The sequence below is a fragment of the Barbus barbus genome (genome assembly GCF_936440315.1).
Source record: "Barbus barbus genome assembly, chromosome: 34".
NCBI classification, from domain to species: Eukaryota; Metazoa; Chordata; class Actinopteri; order Cypriniformes; family Cyprinidae; genus Barbus; species Barbus barbus.
Window position 1 is genome coordinate 21,920,830 of NC_136762.1, and position 18,820 is coordinate 21,939,649.

Sequence of the window (18,820 nt, forward strand, 5' to 3'; positions counted from 1 at the left end):
CATCACATTGACTTGCACAACACACAGACTGTTACATATTACCCTGGACTACATTCCCCAGCAGCCATTTCACTAATCACCCGCTCACACCAGAGAACCATCACACAATCACACACGCTTTATAAGCCTTAGGCTACGTCCACACGAAGACGGGTTTCTCCGTATCCAATCTTTTTTTTTGCCTCAAATTCCGTAAACACGGAGTCGTCTCAGGAAATATCTGCGTCCACACGGAATCACTGAAACCGACTGAAAACGATGTAGTACACATGCCAGACCAATATGTGGCGCTGTAATTCTGGCACAGAAATACACAAAAAAACAGAGAAGAAGACTTGGACCATGTGCGTAAACCTTGCGCGCTGAATATAAACTAACACACAAAGCAGAAGATTTTGCTTTAATAAAACTAATGAGCTCAGTAGGTTCTGCAGCACGAACACAGGCACGTAGTCATTGTTGTTGTTGTTGTCGCTGTTATGTGACGCAGCGGTGTCTGATTAGGGGCGAGACGTGGGCTGATGACGTCATCGTTTCAGAAAATATACGGATTCGCCGTCCACACGAAAACATGAAAACGGCGTTTTCAAATTTATCCACCCTGGGACCCGGTTTCAAAAATGATCGGTTTCACTCTTCGAAAACGCCGGTTTCGTGTGGACGATACGCCTATACGGTAAAAAATGTATGCGTATACAGAGAAACCCGTCTTCGTGTGGACGGGGCCTAAGACTTCCTCTTCCAGATCGCCGAGTATTGTCTGAGTTTATCGCTCTCCAAGTGATAGCATTTTACGGTGCAAGTTTATTGTCTGAGTTTTAGTCTAGTTTATCCTGTTTATTAGTCATTCTTGTCTTGATCCTAGCCTGTGTATCTCGTTTCTGTGTTATCTCCGCCTGCCCTGAAGTCTATAGCCTTCCTTGGATTGCTCTCTCGTCTTGTCGTTTGGACTCTGTTTGCCCCTACCTGGACCATTGCTCGTGTACCTGGATTACCCCTCCTGTTAAGCCCTCTGGATATTGTTCGCCGATTGAAGACCATGCCTGTTTACTTGAGTACTCATCTGTCTTGCCCTCTATATACCTGTTTGCCATTTGTTCAACCCTGCCTGTGTTTTGACCATGTCTATTAATAAAAGCTTGCATATGGATCTGCATGCCTCATATCTCATCGGCTCCGTAACACCTTCTTAGACAAAAATTATATCTGTGAGGATTTCCAGTCAGGATTTAGACCATTTCATAGTACTGAGACTGCTCTCATTAGAGTTACAAATGACCTGCTCTTATCATCTGATTGTGGTTGTATCTCTCTATTAGTGCTACTGGATCTTAGCACTGCGTTCGACACCATCGATCACAACGTTCTTTTGAATAGACTAGAAAATGTTGTTGGCATTAGTGGAAGTGCATTAGCATGGTTCAAATCGTACTTATCTGGCCGCCATCAATTCGTAGCAGTGAATGAAGAGGTATCATATCGATCACAAGTGCAGTGTTGGGCTGTTACTTTTCACACTTTACATGTTACCCTTGGGAAATATCATCAGGAAACAGGGTTTCACAACAGCTTTCACTGTTATGCTGATGATACTCAGCTCTATATTTCTTCACGGCCCGGTGAAACACACCAAACTGAGAAACATATTGAATGCATAGTCGATATAAAAAACTGGATGACCAGTAATTTCTTACTGCTAAATTCTGAAAAAACAGAGGTGTTAATTATCGGACCTAAAACCCCCACAAGTAATAACCTAGAACACTGTCTAACACTTGACGGCTGCTCTGTCGATTCTTCATCATCAGTCAGGAACCTAGGTGTGCTATTTGATCGCAATCTCTCCTTTGACAGCCACGTTTCTAGCATTTGTAAAACTGATTTTTTTCATCTTAAAAATATATCTAAACTGAGACCTATGCTCTCAGTGTCAAATGCAGAAATGTTAATTCATGCGTTTATGACCTCAAGGTTAGATTAGTGTAATGCTTTATTGGGCGGTTGTTCTGTACGCTTAATAAACAGAACAGAAAATGGGGTGGTGATGGTGCAGTGGATAAGACACATGCCTTTGGTGTGAGAGACCCGGGTTCGAATCCACTGTGAGACACCAATGTGTCCCTGAGCAAGACACTTAACCCCCTAGTTGCTCCAGAGGCATGCGACCTCTGACATATATAGCAATTGTAAGTCGCTTTGGATAAAAGCGTCAGCTAAATGAATAAATGTAAACAAACTACAAATGGTTCAAAATGCAGCAGCTAGAGTTCTTACTAGAACCAGGAAGTATGACCACATTAGCCCAGTTTTGTCAACATTGCACTGGCTCCCTATTAAACATCATATAGATTTTATATATCAAAATCAACTGCTGGTGGCAGATCCTTTTTCTATTTAGCGCCCAAATTCTGGAACAATCTACCTGGATTGTTAGGCTGCATGAATTAGGTCAACCGGAACCGGGAACACTTCCCATAACACACGATGTACTTGTTACATCGTAAGAAGATTGACATCTACGCTAATATTAGTCTGTTTCTCTCTTATTACGAGATCACCGTAGCCACCCGATCGGGTCCGTATCCAGATCAGATGGTCACTGCAGTCACCAGATCCAGTTCGTATCCAGATCAGATGGTGGATCAGCACCCAGAGACGACCTATACAGCCCTGAACGTCAGCAGAGACCAGGACACCTAGATGAGCCCCAGAGACAGATCCCCAGTGAGGACCCCGCCACTTAGACAGCCATCGGGAAAAGACCACTGGAACCAGTTGAGCCCTTACAATCTGACTTTGCTGCAGTTGGAACAAACTGCTGGTTCGTTTGGCCAGAGGAGAACTGCCCCCCCGACTGAGCCAGGTTTCTCCCAAGGTTTTTTTTTTTCATTCTGTCACCGATGGAGTTTTGGTTCCTTGCCGCTGTCGCCTCTGGCTTGCTTAGTTGGGGACACTTCATTTCCAGCGATATCGTCGACCTGATTGCAAAGACACTATTTAAACTGAACTGAGCTGGACGATGACATCACTGAATAATGGAATGCCTTTAACTGAAAGTTGCTTTGACACAATTTGAATTGTTAAAAGCGCTATATAAATAAAGGTGACTTGACTTGACTATTTAGCACCAGATACTGGACAGTACACTTTGAAACTGCCGTGAAACGTTTTACAAGCAATGTAACCGATATCCACTGGCACGTTTTTACATGATACTGTTCTGTTTAATGAACCCACATCTGCAGTGAAGAGAAAATGATATCACCGATAGTGCCTCTTGTGGACATGAAATCTGAAAATTGCAGCAAAATGTACTCTGAGCATAGTTTTTTTTTTTTTTTTTTTTTTTTTGTGTAGGCAGTTACATTTTTCATTACAAACCTGGGTTGTGCAAGAGACCTGGCAGAGTAAAAGTTATTTTAAAAGAATCACTTTGGGGTCCTATAGGTCAAGCTGACTCAACTGACGGGCCAAATTGTTTATAACAATACAAAGTATATTTATGACTTTTAAAAATAATATTTATGATGTTTTTAGTAATCTATGTGTCTTATTTTACTTCTGTACCCTTACGGAACAAAACAATATGGGAATATACTGCAAAAGATCATGCAATATATTACATAATACATTTCCTTATATTGGAAACTAGTGTTTATATTTTTTAATATACAGCAATATATGCATTGACAATATATGGCTATATATTGATACATACAAATATATTTAGAAATAAAGACAAAGATAAATCTAATATTCATAACGTTTGATCCTTTATTGTGTATATATTCCACATAGATGTTCCCATATAAATGTAAATTTATGTACACGTATATACACGCATTCCCAGAATCAGTTAAAGCAGATTTCTTATTCCCAGCTTGCTTTGCTTCTGACTCTTAAAGGTGAGTAAAAAAATGTAAAGTTTTATGTCATGTGTTTTTGATCAATATTAATATAGGGGAGATCTGTTAGTGTTTAATATTGTTGTATGAACTTGAACTTGAGACATACTGAGAATATTGCTATAAATTGTAGAAACACCTCCCCCTTTGCCTTTTGGATTAAATATGATCAAAGAGCGCTATGAAAATCAATCCGCATTGTTAATCTTTTTGATCTTTTATTTAAAAAATTCACACAAATCTAACCTTTCATTGGAGTATAAGAATTTAAAATGGGGGAAATATCATTATGAAATAAATATTTTTCTCTAATACACATTGGCCACAATTAACGGCACCCTTTTATTCAATACCAATATATAAATTTTGAAACCTTCATTTGCCAGCTCTAAATTTTCTCCTATAAAGCCTGATGAGCTTAAAAAACACCTGAGGAGATCAGATCTTTTTTAATTTTTTTTTTAAGGTTTTCTGACTCTGAGACTCAACTATTTTCTGCAATTCTCCAGCTGTGGTCCTTGGAGAGTATTTAGCCACTCAAACTCTCTTTCTCACCGTGCATTAGGACGATATAGACACACGTTATATGCGTAACATTATATGTTGATTGGAAATTCTTAATTATTGCCCTGATGGTGGAAATGGTCATTTTCTCTGCTCTAGCTCTTTTCTTAAAGCCACTTCACTAATTTGTGAACCTCAATTATCTTTTGCTGTACATCAGAAATATATTCTTTGTTTTTTCTCATTGTGATGGATGATTAAGGGAATTTGGACTTTGTTTTCCCTCCTATTTATATTTCTGTGAAACAGGCAATGACTGGATAATTTCATGTTCATAACCCCCCTGGAGTGCTCACAATTGTAAATATGAATGGGAATATACTTCAGAGATATTTTACTTATAAGAATTTCTAGGGGTACCAATTATTGTGTCCAACGTGTGTATTTGAGAAAAACATTTATTTCATAATGAGATTTTCCCCATTCTCATTGTTTTAGTTCAATTAGTAGATTTTTGTGATTTTTTTTTTTTTATAAAATATCAAAAGGATTAACAATGCAAATGTATTTTCAGAGCCTTCTTTGATCATATTTACCAAGGGTACCAACAATTCTGACCACGTGTTTATATGTTCAATATAATTTTGCACATGCAGTACCATATCTTATCACATTTGTAACATATTTTTCAGTGTATGAAAGCAGCAGTTCCTTATGTATTATTCAATATATTGTAATATATTTACACAATATATTATTCTGTATAATTTCTAATATACAATTATGTCATTTAATATATTGATCATTCATATATTAGGAAATATATTTTCTTTGCATAAGGGTAGAACCAGTCAGATTTTCTAACAATAGGAAATAACGTTAATGTAGATTGACAGGCTTAGCTGTGCATCTATAAAAAAAACAAAGAAAAACATAAATTGACCAAAATCACTGGAGGGAGAATATTATATTTGATCGCAACATCTGTTATACTACATTTTGAGTTTGTATACAGCTGGCATTCAGCTCGAGACTTAGCAGAACTTTAGAAAATTTGATGGGTTATCCTGTTCTATATGTACTGTAGATCCTTGTCGAAACAAGAACACACACACACCTATTAACAGGACAGCACATTCCTGAGGAACTCCCCTCTTTTCATTATCGGGGGCTGTAAAATTAATAAATTACCAGCCCTGCACTCAACATCCTGTTCTGCTCTCCTTAACGTCTCACGAGACCCCTAAAAACAAGGATAGATTAGTGGAGAAAATCTGGAATGTATTTAAAACAGGACTTCACGGTTGGTTCTTATCACTTAACCATAATTCAAACAGAAACAGGACCAAGACCTCGGCATTTGGACATGATCTCCTGACCATTAACACATAAATTCAATGATGCTATCAACTGGGAAGACCTTTTTATGATGAGACTCTGAGCTTGAAGTTTTACAGACACACACCCAAAAGTGACATTCTCATGACCTCCCGTTTCTCTCCAGCAGAGAAACGCACCTTTTGTTCTTATTGGCAGAACAAAGAAAATCAGACCTATATAAGTGTTCCAAAAGGACAAATAATAATTGTTGCTGCTATATTGTTACTGAAATAACTCAGCAAAGGATTTGTGCACGGAAAACTGAGCCGTGCGGGGCGGTGCTCCGCCCTACAGAAACACTTGTGATTGGATCAAACAGCAAAAGGCGCGGACTGAAATCAGCCTGATAAAGACAGACATCCAGCTTTGGCTAGTGCTGCTTGCTCGTGCGCTGACCTGCTTGAAACTTCGGCTCTTCATCTGATCGCGCTGTTAAGCGCTCTCAGCCATATACCATCTGGCGAGCAACCACTTCATCAAAGCTGCGAACAAAGAAACTTTAACATCTGAAGCCGTAAGAACTGAAACAAACTTGCTAAGCGCGTCATTACGTCACAACTGACAATTGCAAGAGGGCATCCCCAGTGACATCACGCAACGACGACTTCAGCAGCCAATCCGCACCCGGGGTTCCCTCAACCAGGAAAGGAATGAAACAACTCAGAGCAAGTACAACTATCTGCATATCTTACTGAAGCTGGCACTATTCATCTTTAAAAGTAAAGATAAAGTTCTCTGTTCGTGATTTGCCCCTGGTATGCGTTTTGAAATAGCAAATAGGGCTATTCTTTAACTGTCTTCAAATCAAAACAATTCATTGCCTGCAATGTGTGTGTTTGTGTGTGTACGTATTCTGTTTTGTGTTATTTAGCTTAGTAGTATTGTACAGTAGCAAATAAACTTTGATTTATAAAGAAATCTTTTGTCTGGTGCTATGTGATTTTCAAGTCTGAAACTATTTGCCAAAGATCGCGTTACCTATGCTCAAAGTTACCTAATCAATTCTGTATTACCGTGGCCACGGGAATATACTGAATTGTTAAGAGGTACTGGTTTCAATGCATGCTGGACAAGTCGTTAATGAGGTATCGTTAATAAGGTATAAGTTGGACATTTTGATTAATATCAATATCGAATCAATACGACTCGATTTCCATAAGCTAAATTAAAATAATAGTTCTAAAATTATTACAGTAGACAAAACCTGTTGTGGATTAAACCCAACGGCCTCAACTAAGTGAGGACATTTGCTTCTTGTTTGCGGCACCACCTGTTTGCATAAACCTTGTGCACATCAAGAGATGCATAATATGTGAGAATGCTAATGATATTAGCAGCAATAACCAAATCCTCTCATGTAATCACAGGTTGTGGCGATGAGCGCAAGCTGTGTGTGCTCAACTTTGTTGTGTGTCAGAGAGAGTTTAATCAAATCCGACAAGATTGTTTTGAAGCAGCAGCTGTTTGGGCTCATAAATATTACTTCGGCTCACACGCAAAAACCAAATCATAATTCTTATAAGTGTACGGTTTGATCAAGATGAAGAAGCTGACTGTTCTGACCTGCAGAGGCAACAATAAATAAGAGGGCATTGGGCATGCTCATGCTACTAGCCGGTCGATCTAGACGGTTAAAAGTGGAAAGAATCCAATTTACACTAGTTAACCTATCATGCTCTCCTTCTTGTGTAACGCAAATAAAGCCGTGCGTTCCTGGCGTCCCATGCCTCGAGGAGTATCTGCCTTCTGACAAATAATAAATCAAGCTTATTGCATATCGAACAGCTTACAGTAATGCCAATTTGATGCTCAATGAGATCTTCAACCTAAGGCTAGCGACAACCCCCCCCCCCCCCCCCCCCCATCTGCGCTAGACTGACACGTCGAAAAACAAATGAGAAGTGCCCGTCCCTCGCCGACTCCCTGTGCTTCACCCCTGAAACCAGCTGCTTTAGCCAGATGCACACAGCTTGTCTGCTTCCTTTGCCGCCCCAGTAATTCTCATTACAGTAATTGTTGCTTAATGTTTTCATAATCTGCTGCTTAGAGGAAACAGTTTCCCTTCCTCTAATATCATTGCCGGCTCCCTGCGGCCTCCTCCTTGATGCTGGCCTTGCATTTTCATTTCTTATTCTCGCCTCCCTGTAATGAATTAGGATCTGTCCCAGCTGGCTGACTTCCCTGATCGGGAGCTGTCTGGGCAAAGGGATGGTTGGTTTGACTGAGCCGTGGCGCTCTGTTGGCAAGGAAGGCCCAACGGGCTCCTCCTGGCTTAATGAGGCGGTCACATGTCCACACTCTGGCACACTTGGCTGGCATCTGGTACTCGAGCAACCGTGCGCGCTCACAGAGTTTACTTACAATTCACCTGCACAATTACTCAAAATGAGTTATGAGCTGCTTAAGCGGTCCCCTCAGGGTGTGATTCTACCGAAAGATGGCCATACGTACTGGAGCGTGGAGTGATGGGGTAATTACCCCGAAAACAATAAGGAGTCAGTCTGCATTTGATACACTGTCTGATTACACAACTTCCAAACTACTGCGCTGACAAGACATGTTAACGTCATTTGGTTTATGCTATAGGTTAGTGCTATGTTTGTTACTTGAAATAAAAAACTTTAACTAAAATAATATAAAATAGTTTTAAAAAATAATAAACTAATTTTATTTCCGTTACTTGCCAAGGCAACAATTTCAAATTTTCATACAGTTACTAAAATAACGAAAACTAAAACAGAAATAAAAAATAAAAATTTTTTAAAATTATAATAATATTAATGACACAAAACAAAATTCCTAAAAATTCTATTAAAATGAAAACAGAAAATATAAAAACTAATATAATAAAAAAAAATCCAAAATATTAATAAAAACAGTGTATAACAGTATCTTCATGATACAAAATTAACACTATCACACTGTGGTGTGCTAAAACTTTGTCAGTGATGTTATGTCACAGTTGTAATACACGCATTTCTATTGAAAAGGTTGTGGAGGGAGCTACAGCAGAATAAGTGCATGTTGTCTAAAGGACTTTATTAATGTTTCAAATGTCAAATGCATAGTGTTTCATGTGGATTGTCAGGTGTGTGTGCGGTTTCATGGGTTCAGAAGGTGTTTTCCCCAGTGTATATTTGATATCAAAGACTCCTGGAAAAAAAAAAAAACATTTCATGGTCTCACAAAGAAAAATGTTAAGCAAATGTTTTTCAATATTATTAATTGGTTTCTTGAGCAGCAAGTCAGCATATTAGATTGATTTTTGAAGGATCACATGACTAATAATAATGCTGAAAATTTTGCTTTGCCTTTAGAAGAAAAATTACAATTTCAAATATACTGCAAAAATAATTTTTACTTTACTTTACTTTTTACTTTTAGTCATTTAGCAGACGCTTTTATCCAAAGTGACTTACAAATAAGAAAACGTAACTAAAACTAAAAGTTAACACTCTGTAAATACTCTATACACACCCATTTAAGAAAATACAGAAATTAAATAAAATTGACAAATGCATACAAAAACATTTCAATAGTAAACATATAAAGGAAAAAAATCAATAAAAAATGTTTCTTGAGCAGCAAGTCAGCATATTAGAATGATTTTTGAAGGATCACATGACTAATAATAATGCTGAAAATTTAGCTTTGCCTTTAGAGGAAAAATTACAATTTCAAATATACTGCAAAAATTTTTTTAAAGGTGCCATAGAATGCATACAATATTTTAAATTGTTCTCTGATATCTACATAGAAGGTATGTGGCTTTGGTAAGGGCAAACATTTCACACTTAGTTTCACAGTGCGGCTCATTTCAGTAGCTCACACAGCAGGAAAGAAACACAGGGAAAATATATATTTCAATATTTTCTCTCACAGATATATTGTTGGGTAATTATAGTGTATATAAAATGCGGATATCAAGAAGCCGCTATTAATATGCATGGCATTGAAACTACTTTCAAATGCACGATCGCGTTTTACTTTCACTTTCGAGATCTGCGATCACACATGCTCTGTGTAAACTACAGCGGCAGTACTTACCACACATTTTACAAGATCAGATGCTTCAGTGGTGCTCAGGATCTGTAAATCATTCACCATCACCCTCAGCCATCTCTCCTTACTCTGTTTATATGGTAAGTGAAATCTTATGTACTGTAATGTAACAGGCTACCGCTAGCTGTTTTCCGTGCCTTTCTGAATACAGACACCAAACCATCCCTGCACATCACATCCCCTGCACAGCCTGGAACATGACATTTATTTCCATGAACTGCCATTTTCGCTATTATCCTCCCTTGTTTCTTCACAATACCTCCAGAACTTCTGATGATTAGGCTGTGCAGGTTCGGCTGGCGGCTGGCATAGAACATGGGTGGGTATATGCAAATGATCGGGGCGTAACTATTAGTGATCCCGACTGTAACGTCACAGTCAGTGTTATGTTCTAATTCACCTATTTTTCAGTGGTCTTTTGCTTGCACGAGATTTACATAAGAAGGAGGAAACAATGGTATTTGAGGCTCACGGTATGTCATTTCCACATATAGAACCGTTAATATTCAACTATGCCAAGGTAAATACAGTTTTCCATTCTATGGTACCTTTAAATTGTAATAATATTTCAAGATATTACTGTTTTACTGTATTTTGATCAAATATGATCATTTTGATTATAAATGCAGCCTTGATGACAACAAGCACAACTGCATTAAAACATCTTACTGAAACCAAACTTTTGAAAAATAAAATTAAAATTTGGTAAAATTGGTTATATTTACATGTGTATGAATTTATTTTGAATATGAAATTACTGTATGTTAGGGTTATGATATTATATTGAGATAAACTGTCTGCTTCCAAACTGTGGACATACTTTTTTTTTTTGAGATGATATGACAGATTATACATTTTATGTAACATTTGTATCTAAAAAAAGTCTTGCTGCTTAAGCAAGTGCTAGCAGTGATCTTTTCAATAGGGCTGCCATTGTCACATTTTTATTCACACATTTTCTGTTGTATCCACTGGACAGTGCCACTCTACCTTAAACTATGTTTCTATGATAGTTTTTGCTCCATCACTTTTGTTATTACTCAGTTTTCTACAAATTCTGAATTCCAAGCCTTCAGCTGCTGTTTTGCTCTGATATCTGTCATTTGTTTTATGACTTTAATCGAAGGTTCCATGGTCCAATTCCTGATGGATTCTCCCCTGAGCTGTTTTTGCTCTTTAAATTTTATCACGGCATTGATTTGAAACACACACACACACACACACACACATACATACACACACAAACACGCACACACACACACAGACGGGAGTATATGGCAAGCTTCCAGCTATGCACTGATGGCAAGAGCTCTCTGTCAGGATCCCCTGCAGGGTCAAGTAGATTGTTTTTCCTTGTCATTTCTCTGGCTGCTGCTGAACACATAATGCCAACAACCCCCCCCCCCCCCCCCCCCCCACCCATTCAAACACACATCCAAACGAATCCTCATGGAGATGTTTTACCTTATAATCTTTAAAAGACCAAACTGATATTTGCAGTGATACTTGTTGAAGTAGTGTTACATAAAGTCCACAGCGAGACTGAGTGCACCATTTGGGACAGGGCCATAGTTTCTGACTGTACTTTTCTACAGATGCTTCATAAAAGCGATTTATGTAGTTGCATTGCATTCTGATGCTCGCTAGTAGTGTAAAAGTCTACATTTACTTTGTTATTGCATTTTTATACAACAGAACACTACACGATCAGAAGTCAGAGAAAACTAAATCTGACACTATAGGTACAGTATTATAGTTAATTCAATGAGTAATGGATCAAGGCACGGTCACATTTAACAATGTTCAACATTTTTAACAGTCATTTAAACAGAAATACATGCCAGGAGTTGTGGAGAGTGAAAAAGCCCCCTATTCAGATTTTGGTCATGTTCAAGTTGGTTACATGAATTCTCCTAGTAGACCAACAGAAAGCTGCTTGGTTTGAAACTTCTGTGTGAACTGTTCTTCATACTGTACATCCATACACTGTTAACAATAGACAAAGAAGCTTTTCTTTCTGAAATTTCCCACTACTTTGCTCAATATTAAAATAAATAAATGAATCTAATTTGTGATATTAAGCACTATTCAGTTTAGATTAGATTTCTAAAACGTTAACAACCAGTAGTTATTCTACCCATAAAAAGATAAATTTGCTAAATCCAAAAAAAAATGAAGGAGCATTAGGCAGCTCAATATGAAATTTTCCTTTAGTTATTATATTTGACAAAAGGTCAATGTATGATATAATAACTTGATATAATAAAATGGCGCCGCTGATGGCAGCTATTGTGCGTTGCTCCTCAGTGTTCGTATTGCTTTTGTTTGTTTTTCCTGTTTTTTGTTTTTCAAATAAGATCAGTTTTACCAGGGATGATCTGCTGAACATTCCGCAGTACACACCACAAAATCTTCTACCGGTTTTTGATTTTTCGGACGTTTTGCTGGACATTGTAGTTGGTGGAGCCGTAGCTCTGGTCAAACGTTACAGGAGGCGCAGACAGGGAAAGAGAGCCGGCGCGCTCGTGAAACTTCGTCAGCGCGGATTTAGAACGGCGTTACCTAGCATCCATTTGTCGAATCTCCGCTCTCTACCCAACAAAACGGACGAACTCCTTCTGCTCTCCCGGACAAACAAGGACTTTTCTAACTCTGCTGCTCTGTGTTTCACGGAAACCTGGTTGAATGGCGACATACCGGACAGCGCAATTCATCTGCCTAATTACCAGCTGATCAGAGCAGATCGGGACACAGAATCAACGGGGAAATCGCGCGGCGGCGGGACATGCTTTTACATCAATGAGAGGTGGTGTACAGATGTAACTGTGTTAAAGAAGATGTGCTGCTCAGATCTAGAAACGCTCTTCATTAACTGCAAGCCGTTCTATTCGCCGCGGGAGTTCTGCTCGTTCATTCTCGTGAGTGTCTACATTCCACCGCAAGCGCACGTGAGCACAGCTTTACAGAAACTCGCTGATCTGATCACAGAGAGTGAGCAACAACACCCGGACTCTGTTTTAATCATTCTCGGGGACTTTAATAAAGCAAAATCTCTCCCGTGAACTGCCAAAATACAGACAGCACATCACATGTCCCACCAGAGACAGTAATATATTGGATCACTGTTACACAACAATAAAGGACGCATATCACTCTGTTCCACGAGCAGCTTTAGGACTCTCTGATCACTGTTTGGTTCATCTTATTCCATCCTACAGGCAGAAACTTAAGTCTGCAAAGCCTGTATTAAGATCTGTTAAAAGATGGACTAACGAAACGGAGCGGGATTTACAAGCCTGTTTCGACCTGACTGATTGGACTGTTTTTGAAGCTGCTGCAAATGATCTGGACGAGCTCACAGAGACTGTAACACCTTATATCAGTTTCTGTGAGGACATGTGCATTCCTACCAGGACTCATCTATTCTACAACAATGACAAACCATGGTTCACTGCCAAACTCAGACAGCTCCGTCAGGCCAAAGAAGATGCTCACAGAAAGGGGGATAAAGTCTTGTACAAACAGGCCAAATACACACTGGAAAAGGAGATCAGAGTGGCAAAGAGGAATTATTCTGACAAGCTCAGGAACAAATTCTCTTCCAGTGATCCTGCTTCAGTGTGGTTAGGATTGAAGGACATCACCAGCTACAAAACACCACCCCCCAGCACTCTGGAGAATCAACACCTGGCAGACGACTTAAACGAGTTCTTTTGTCGTTTTGAACGATCACCCCACACCCGCCCAGAACACTCCTCCACACAACCATTCACACCTCCAGCTACCCCTCTCTCCCCCACATCTACAATTCAAATCAGCGAAGAAGATGTGTGCCAGGTCTTCAGGAAGAACAAAAGAAGGAAAGCACCTGGTCCAGATGGTGTGTCACCAGCCTGCCTAAAAATCTGTGCTGATCAGCTAGCCCCCATCTTCACACAGATCTTCAATAGATCACTGGAGCTGTGTGAAGTCCCCTCATGCTTCAAACGCTCCACCATCATCCCCGTCCCAAAGAAACACAAAATTACTGCACTTAATGACTACAGACCTGTGGCCCTAACGTCTGTAGCCATGAAATCATTCGAAAGACTGGTTTTGGCTCATCTGAAGGACATCACTGGACCCTTACTGGACCCCCTGCAGTTTGCCTACAGAGCAAACAGGTCTGTGGATGATGCAGTCAACATGGGACTGCACTTCATCCTGCAGCATCTGGACAGACCAGGGACTTATGTGAGGATCCTGTTTGTGGACTTCAGCTCTGCTTTTAACACCATTATCCTGGAAACCCTTCAAAATAAACTAACTCAGCTCTCCGTCCCCACCTCCGTCTGCCAGTGGATCAACAGCTTCCTGACAGACAGACAGCAGTTAGTAAAGCTTGGCAAATTCACATCCAGCACTCCAACCATCAGCACTGGAGCTCCTCAGGGCTGTGTTCTCTCCCCACTGCTCTTCTCCCTCTACACCAACGACTGCACATCTAAAGACCCCTCTGTCAAGCTCCTGAAGTTTGCAGACGACACCACACTGATCGGCCTCATCCAGGACGGTGACGAGTCTGCTTACAGACAGGAGTTTAAGGAGCTCGCTGAAGTGGGATATTCACACTGACTCCATTGTCAGGAAGGCCCAGCAGAGGTTGTACTTTCTTCGCCAGCTGAGGAAGTTCAACCTGCCACAGGACTTACTGAAACAGTTCTACTCTGCCATCATTGAATCCATCCTCTGCACCTCAATAACTGTCTGGTTCAGCTCAGCTACCAAATCTGACCTCAGAAGACTACGGAGGGTAGTCCGGACTGCTGAGCGAATCATTGATACAACCCTCCCCAATCTCCAAGAACTGTACTTATCCAGAGTGAGCAAAAGGGCTGGCAAAATCACTCTGGACCCCTCACATCCAGCACACAACCTCTTTGAACTGTTACCGTCTGGTCGACGCTACAGAGCTCTGAGCACCAGAACGACCTGACACAGGAACAGTTTCTTCCCTCAGTCAATACATCTCATGAACACTCAATAATTAAACGTGGAGCACACAACTCATTCATTATCCATTCACCACACTCACTTATTTTATTTTTATTTTTCTCATTTCTAATTTGCACATATTTGACCTATACATACATAGTCGCCTATATTATATATTATATATTGTGTATTTTTTATTTTCTTTGCTGCTTTGTACATTGGTTATTGGCTATTTCTTGTTATTTTGTTTATTACCTGTGCCCTGTCCTGTTACTGTCTTTCTGTTGCACTGTGGAACTTCTGTCACTACAACAAATTCCTTGTATGTGTAAACATACTTGGCCAATAAAGCTCATTCTGATTCTGATTCTGATTCTGATGAAAGGCTCTGTGAAAAAAAATTGTTTCCCAATCACAATCATTCCTGTTCTGAATTAGAATAGCATCAGCTGAATATGAAATGAACAATAATGCCACATTTAAATATGGACATGACATTATGTAAAAATGTTTGTAGATTTGAATGAAAGTTGCTATAAATCTATAGTAAATCTATAAACATATGTGTGTGACCACGCTCTGAAGCATGTGTGAAATCAGTCCAATGGAATGGCAGGATGTCACAGGTGGAATGACATAGAGACCAGTGGCGGCTGCTGGTCTTTCAAAGAGGGGAAGCTCATTTTCGGCCTACATCATAAAAATTGTCCATTTATTTATACGTAAATTCTGCCATCGTGTGCAGTTTGCTAGCTGGCTAGTTCACCGCCTGGCCTACTGTATGAATGAATGAATGAACAAACGATCTAAAAAAACATTAAACTCGATGGAGGAAATGTGGGAATTAGGTTAAACTGAAACAAGGAATGTGGTGTATAATTGTGTGAAATGTATAATGAAAATTGGCCAGCAATTTCTCCAAGCAAATATCAAGAAATAGGTTGCAGCAGTTTGTCTTTTGACTACACTTGCAAAATCCACTATGGGACTGAGCTCGAATCAGTGTTGCCAACTTCTTTCAATGGAAAGTAGCTAAAGCCAGTTTGAAAAGTCGCTAAATGTCGCCAGATGATGTCATGCGCTAATTAGCATATCCATTACGTCATCGCGTCATATTGCCTTTTACATTTGTTTGTCTCTCTGTGCTCATACTGTATTTTAATGCAGCCAAATTCTCAATAAAACTGTTTTCCTTTATATATTTTACTGTTTATGTTGTCAGTCAACGGGATAAATATGAAATAGTGACTGAAACGCAGCCCTTTAAGAATACATAACCAGCTCTCCCTCCCAAGAAGTTAGTCTGCACAAAAATCCTAATTTGTAATCGAGCCGTCGTCTGATTAAATCAGATAAGACAATTCCTGTGCTGTGATTTCGGCTATATTTGCATGTAAAATTAGAGAAGCAACATAATATCTATTTGAACTGAACGCGCTGCTCCTCTCAGCCGCTCACTGAACAGAGAAAGAGGTGCGTGCGCGCTCACCTCGCGCCGTTGCGGTAGTACCAGCGATCACAGAGACTCGCTAAGGTTTGTCAAAGAAGTCGTTAGATTTGTCGCTAGTCACTTTTGGGGAAAAGGGTCGCTAGGGTGGTCTGAAAAGTCGCTAAGTTGGCAACACTGGCTCGAATAGCTTCAGCATCAGCGACTTCTTATAGGACACAATCGCTGTCAATCAAAAGGAGATGCAGTCTTTCGACAAACCCTCCAATCATCACGCAGAAGCCCGGAGTCCAGTCCCGCCCACTCCTCCATTCACCCCCAGAGACGCTGAGCGTCCGGGGGCGGGACATAATCACAGCATTTATCCAATGACCGTCTAGTTTTGAAGCACTGAAAAAAACTGTTCAAAGCAGCCCCATTGAAGTCAATGGACGCTGGACTTCAACAGGCAAATACACTGATGCTACGGGAATATATGAGAAGGAAATCGAGTCACCTGCTATTTGTAGCTGATTCTGAACGAACTCGTCTCTGAGATGAACGTGTTCTAACGCATTTTTAATCAATAAAATGTTAACACAATAGTACATGTTTGACCATTAATTTTTTGACATTATAGGGGAAGCTGAGCTTCCCTTGCAGTCTTAAAGAAATCCCCACTGATAGAGACCAGGAAGTTTAAAAGTGCATCCAGTAGAAACATGGTTAGCTTCTAACTACTGAAGCTAGCGCTCACAGAGATGCAGGTAGTATGGCAGGGAGACACAGCATCTCGTTCCATTAGTGGAATCATGGTTACATATTTAACCTTGAGACTTTTCCCTTCAGGGAACTTGCATTTAAGGAATGAAAATACCCACTCTGCCATGTTTACAAGTCCCTGTCTAGTGTGAAATCATATGATCACAGCTACGACAAAAAGACTGAGGAGCCAGGAGTGGAAGACCATTGCATTGCATTGCAGACATCTTGCATGGGCCTGAAGGTCGTCAACCCTCTTAAGGGAGGAGATAGGCAAGGGGTAGGCAACATAGCCAACACTGTTTTAAGTGTCAAAAAATTCTCCAGAGCCTCCTCAAAGGGTTCAAAGGGAAGTCCACAGAGAGCTTCCAGGACCACGGGACTCAGTCTCAGAGCACCATGGAGGAAACGAGTAACCAGCATGTTTCTCCCCAATGATTGACCACCCAGAGGGGCATGGTAAGGATCTATGTCTGCCACATACCCCTTCAGGGTGGAGGGGGCCAACCCTGCAGAAAACCGTTCCTGCAGGAACTCCAGCACTGATCCAACTGGGCAGTTGATTGGGTCCAACTATCAGCTGCCGCACCAAGAAGTGAAAAAGTTCCACATTAAGGAGAACAGTTTCTTTATGCAGGGAGCTCTGTACTGGAGAATGGTCTCAACAATCTCAGTTGAGAGACCGGAAGCTATGAGGTGTAGGGGTCGACCGATATGTGTTTTTCAGGGCCGATGCCATACCGATTATTACAGACCAAGTATGCCGATAACCGATATATTGAACCGATATATATGTCTGGTGTAAAAATGAAAATGAATGTCAAAATTAAGAATAACAAGGGCTCTGACAAAAACGGCCTTCCCTAGTGTTGGTTGCACTTCTTACTCTTGTCTTCCTCCATGCATCCATCTACAATAAGGGTAATATATAAAGAGAGAGTTAAAAGTGGGGCCACTGTATGCTTCATGATTAAGCCTATGAATACTAAATACTAAAGCTAAACAGCTTGGGGAGATGTAAGTATTTGGCTTCAATAATTTACATGTTAGAAATGTATGTGTAATAGCATAACCTCTCATAATTCTTCATTAATTATTTCCGGTTGACTAAATCATAACCTACAAGAGGTGACTATTCAATTCATCATCTAATGCACATCAATTGATTAATTTAAAAAGCGCAATGTATATAATACGTGTAAATAATTTAATTGTCTTCATAGCTCCATTGTAGACGTTGCGAAGAAGACCGCAACTATTTTAATGAAACTATAACACTAATAGCCTGTTATAGGCTCACTTGGTTCAATAGCCTATTGAAATGTCCCAATTTCCGTCATCCTAATCTTGGCCTATGTGACAGTAACTTAATCTTGGCCTATGTGACAGTATCTTAGTCTTGGCCTATGTGACAGTAATTTCCATTAGTTTTCATTTACAGTGCAGTGCAAATGAAGGCATAAAACATTAATTTAATTTATCTTTTAATCAAATGAGAGTTGAACTCAAATTTGGCAAACAAATGTGTTTACTATTCAAATTAAAACATGTAAGAAATAGCGTATTGTGTGATTGTTCTTTTAAACAAAAGTTGTAATAATTGTAGTAGCATTAAATAAACCGAACTTTTATTTTGACGGGTTGCCATGAGGACCTCTTAAGTTTCTGTAGCCTATTTATGATATGACGATCGTTTTACTCAAACGAAACAGTCAAATGCTCATGAAGTAACTCTCGGAGCAGTTCTGGGGATGATGTTCATGTATTTATGTCCTCATTTAGTGACATGGCAGATGCGGAAAACTCC